Source organism: Mus caroli, unplaced genomic scaffold (genome assembly GCF_978045245.1).
Source record: "Mus caroli unplaced genomic scaffold, Mus_caroli_1 scaffold_6, whole genome shotgun sequence".
In the NCBI taxonomy this organism is placed as follows: domain Eukaryota; kingdom Metazoa; phylum Chordata; class Mammalia; order Rodentia; family Muridae; genus Mus; species Mus caroli.
In genome coordinates this window covers 70,873,332-70,878,430 of record NW_028227261.1, presented here as the reverse complement: position 1 = coordinate 70,878,430, position 5,099 = coordinate 70,873,332, and the positions used below count along the sequence as shown (strand labels likewise).

Below are 5,099 nucleotides of genomic sequence, written 5' to 3'. Positions count from 1 at the left end.
AAAATATCTTGGCGTGACTCTAACTAAGGAAGTGAAAGATCTGTATAATAAAAACTTCAAGTCTCTGAAGAAAGAAATTATAGAAGATCTCAGAAGATGGAAAGATCTCCCATGCTCATGGATTGGCAGGATCAACATTGTAAAAATGGCTATCTTGCCAAAAGCAATCTACAGATTCAATGCAATCCCCATCAAAATTCCAACTCAATTCTTCAACGAATTAGAAAGTGCAATCTGCAAATGCATCTGGAATAACAAAAAACCTAGGATAGCAAAAACTCTTCTCAAGGATAAAAGAACCTCTGGTGGAATCACCATGCCGGACCTAAGGCTTTACTACAGAGCAATTGTGATAAAAAACTGCATGGTACTGGTATAGTGACAGACAAATAGACCAATGGAACAGAATTGAAGACCCAGAAATGAACCCACACACCTACGGTCACTTGATCTTCGACAAGGGAGCTAAAAACATCCAGTGGAAGAAAGACAGCATTTTCAACAAATGGTGCTGGCACAACTGGTTGTTAACATGTAGAAGAATGCGAATCGATCCATTCCTATCTTCTTGTACTAAGGTCAAGTCTAAGTGGATCAAGGAACTTCACATAAAACCAGAGACACTGAAACTTATAGAGGAGAAAGTGGGGAAAAGCCTTGAAGATATGGGCACAGAGGAAAAATTCTTGAATAGAACAGTAATGGCTTGTGCTGTAAAATCGAGAATTGACAAGTGGGACCTCATGAAACTGCAAAGCTTCTGCAAGGCTAAAGATACCATCAATAAGACAAAAAAACCACCAACAGATTGGGAAAGGATCTTCACCTATCCTAAATCAGATAAGGGACTAATATCCAATATATATAAAGAACTCAAGAAGGTGGACTCCAGAAAGTCAAATAACCCCATTAAAAAATGGGGCTCAGAACTGAACAAAGAATTCTCACCTGAGGAATACCGAATGGCAGAGAAGCACCTGAAAAAATGTTCAACATCCTTAATCATCAGGGAAATGCAAATCAAAACAACCCTGAGATTCCACCTCACACCAGTCAGAATGGCTAAGATCAAAAATTCAGGTGACAGCAGATGCTGGCGAGGATGTGGAGAAAGAGGAACACTTCTCCATTGTTGGTGGGATTGCAAGCTTGTACAACCACTCTGGAAATCAGTTTGGCGGTTCCTCAGAAAATTGGACATAGTACTACCGGAGGATCCAGCAATACCTCTCCTGGGCATATATCCAGAAGATGTCCCAACCGGTAAAAAGGACACATGCTCCACTATGTTCATAGCAGCCCTATTTATAATAGCCAGAAGCTGGAAAGAACCCAGATGTCCCTCAACAGAGGAATGGATACGGAAATTATGGTACATTTACACAATGGAGTACTACTCAGCTATTAAAAAGAATGAATTTATGAAATTCCTAGCCAAATGGATGGACCTGGAGGGCATCATCTTGAGTGAAGTAGCACAATCACAAAAGCACTCACACAATATGTATTCACTGATAAGTGGATATTAGCCCAAAACTTAGGATACCCAAGATATAAGATACAATTTGATAAACGCATGAAACTCAAGAAGAATGAAGACCAAAGTGTGGACACTGTGCCCCTTCTTAGAATTGGGAACAAAACACCCAGGGAAGGAGTTACAGAGACAAAGTTCGTAGCTGTGATGAAAGGATGGACCATTTAGAGACTGCCGTACCCAGGGATCCTTCCCATAAGCAGCTTCTAAATGCTGACACCATTGCATACACTAGCAAGATTTTGCTGAAAGGACCCAAACATAGCTGTCTCTTGTGAGACGATGCCGGGGCCTAGCAAACACAGGAGTGGATGTTCACAGTCAGCTATTGGATGTATCACAGGGCTCCCAATGGAGAAGCTAGAGAAAGTACCCAAGGAGCTAAAGGGATCTACAACCCTATTGTTGGAACAACATGATGTACTAACCAGAACCCCGGAGCTCTTGTCTCTAGCTGCATATGTATCGAAAGATGGCCTACTCGGCCATCATTGGAAAGAGAGGCCCATTGGACTTGCAAACTTTATATGCCCCAATATAGGGGAATGCCAGGGCCAAAAGAATGGGAATGGGTGGGTAGGGAAGTGGGGGGCGCTATGGGGGACTTTTGGGATAGCATTGGAAATGTAACTGAGGAAAATATGTAATAAAAATATTAAAAATTAAAAAAATACAAAAATAAAATAAAATAAAATAAAATACCATCGTAAAGTGGAAAAAAAAAAAAAGAATCCTCTTCAAGTCAATAACTCAACTTCAAAATCCTGAAGAAGACTTGACCACCCGTTCCCAGGCACACACACCTGAAGACTAGCCGCTTTCCCCTACTTCCTCCCCCCCTTTCCCCGCTTTCCCCACTTTCCCTGGTGCAGCAGGGCCTTAGCAGGGGAGTAACTCTTGCAAGTGTCAGTTTAACTACTTTGTGACTCAAGATCCCTTCAGGATGACTTCTGATTAGAAGGCCAACCCAGGAAACTTCCCCCTGCCTATTCCTATTTGTGTTCCAATGATCTACTCTATCATTGTCTGTGTCTGTCTGCTCCAAATCTGCTTAACATTGCTAAGAGTGAGGAAGCCTTGGCCACTTATGAACTTCTGAGTTGTGGTTTTCCATGGGAAATGATAACTTCACAAAATGTATCAAGAAGACAGCTTTCTGCATTATTATAATACATCCAGTCCTGAGCTTCAAAGACTTCTATCCCAAAGTAATACAATTAATGTATATAACACTGGCTAAGGCTTTTTCTCCAAATAGACTTCTCCTCCTAACATTTCTCACCAAAAATAATATCTAATCTCAAAAGTGAAAGCACTTCAACATGCATTTTGTGCTCCACTGGCTTGTAACCTCTCTGAGAGCAGATCTCTGGTTACTATTGTACAATTTTAGTGCTCAGAATAATGGCTGACACAGAGTAGACCATCATGAAATAAATATTAAGTGGATGAATAAAATTTAGTATTATTAAACGTATATATTCCTATGTTTTACCATACATACACACACATATCAAGAAAACAAGAATGACTTAGCCACCATGCAGAGATCTGCTCAGAGGGGTGGGTCTTGGCCCCAGGATTACCATGGGGGCATCCTCGGTGTCTTCTCCCTCACCACCTGGGTTCCATGCCTCTGTAGTGTTGCATCATGTCTGCTGTGCAGTTGCTGTCCCATCAGTAACTCGGCTCATCTACACCTCTATTCTCATCCTTGGCACTATTGTATCTTGGATCATGATGACCGAAAGCATACAAGCTCAGCTGAAGAAGATTCCTCGATTCTGTGAAGGAGCATTTCAAATCAACATGGTTGATACAAAGGCAGAGAAAGATTGTGACGTGCTGGTCAGTTTTCAAGCTGTGTATCAGATCAACTTTGCTGTGGCCATCTTTTTCTTTGCCTTCCCTTTGCTCGTGTTAAAAGTTAAAACAAGGAAAAGATCCCAGAGCAGCCATACACAATGGGTTTTGGTTCTTCAAAAGTGCTGCCCTTATTGGTACCATGGACGGATCTTTCTACATCCCTGGGAGCCATTTCAATAAAGTCTGGATTAGTGCTGGAATGTTGGGGGCCACTTTCTTCATTTTCATCCAGCTGGTGCTCTTGGTAGATGCGACTTATTCTTGGAATGAATCATGGGTAAATCGAGTGGAGGAGGGAAGCCCAAGGCTCTGGTATGCTGCCTTGCTGTCCTTCACAAGCCTCGTTTACATCCTTCCGATCCTCTGCTGTGCCGCTCCACATCTCCTACACCAAACCCGACAACTGCACAGAAAACAAGGTCTTCATCAGCCTGAACCTGACTTTTTGTATTGCAGTTTCTATTGTATCCATCCTCCCCAAAGTTCAGGAACATCAGACTGCTCTGGCCTCCTGCAGTCCTCCATCATCGCTCTGTACACCCTTTACGTCACGTGGTTGCCCATGACCAATGAACTTGAGCGGTCCTGCAACCCCTCCCTTATGAGCATCGTCACACACTTAACTTCACCAACTGTGTCTCCTGCAAATTCAGCTACTCTTGCTCCTGCCTATGCTCCACCATCACAGAGTGGACACTTTATGAATTTGGATGATGTTGGGGGACCAACTATCTTTGTTATCTGCCTTATATATTCTAGCATCGGTACTTCGAGCAACAGCCAAGTTAACAAGCTGACCTTGTCTGGGAGTGACAGTGTTATCCTTGGCGATACCACCAATGGAGCCAGTGATTAAGAAGATTGACAGCCTCAGCGGGCTGTAGACAATGAGAAGGAGGAGGTGCAGTATAGCTACTCCTTTTTCCACTTAATGCTCTGCTGTGCCTCCTTGTACACCATGATGACCATAACCAGCTGGTACAGCCCTGATGCCAAATTCCAGAAGGTATCCAGCGAGTGGGTAGCTGTGTGGGTCAAAATGGGCCCCAGCTGGGTATGCCTTCCCTGGTCCTCACAGGTCGGGACTTCAGCTGAGCTCAGTGTGTCAAGGACACTACTATAGCTGACACTCTCCTTTCCTGAAAGTGCATATTCATTTTACGTTTCATCAACTAGACTATTAAGTGAACGCTTTGCAATTTAGCTGTATTCAGGTTTGTATCAAAAGGCAAGATTGAATAAGGCTTGATGCAGAATCTGAGCATTCATATATTTACACACACATATATCATGTTTATTTGTAAGGCTATAGCACAAAGGGAACATTTTTGTGTTTTACCATGAACTACAGCTGTGCTGTGAAGAGAATTCTTTATAAAGACCTGTAGATTCCTACAACTTTGGTTAAGTTGTAAGTTAGAAGACGGTTGGATATTTAAGGTTATCTTTAATATATTTCTTTAACAGTCTCCTTAAAATCCAAAAAGGAATGCATTAATCCACATTTCCCTTCATCAGAGGTATAGCATCCTGGTTCTTGGCACGGAATTATGTATGCAGGTCCTTCCCCAGAATTGTAGTTGCTCCTATGGCTAAAAGAAGGCTACTGAGTTCCCTTGCTTACTTTTTATACCGCACTGATGCTGCTTGATAGAAGTCTGTGGCTTTGTCAGGTATGTCACCCCAATGAATGCTT

General features: G+C 42.4%; 1 pseudogene; it reads left to right on the top strand.

The window, feature by feature from the left end:
- Positions 1-3,259: 3,259 nt before the first annotated feature.
- On the top strand, positions 3,260-4,526 carry LOC110293348 (serine incorporator 3 pseudogene; annotated as a pseudogene).
- The last annotated feature ends 573 nt before the right edge of the window (positions 4,527-5,099 follow it).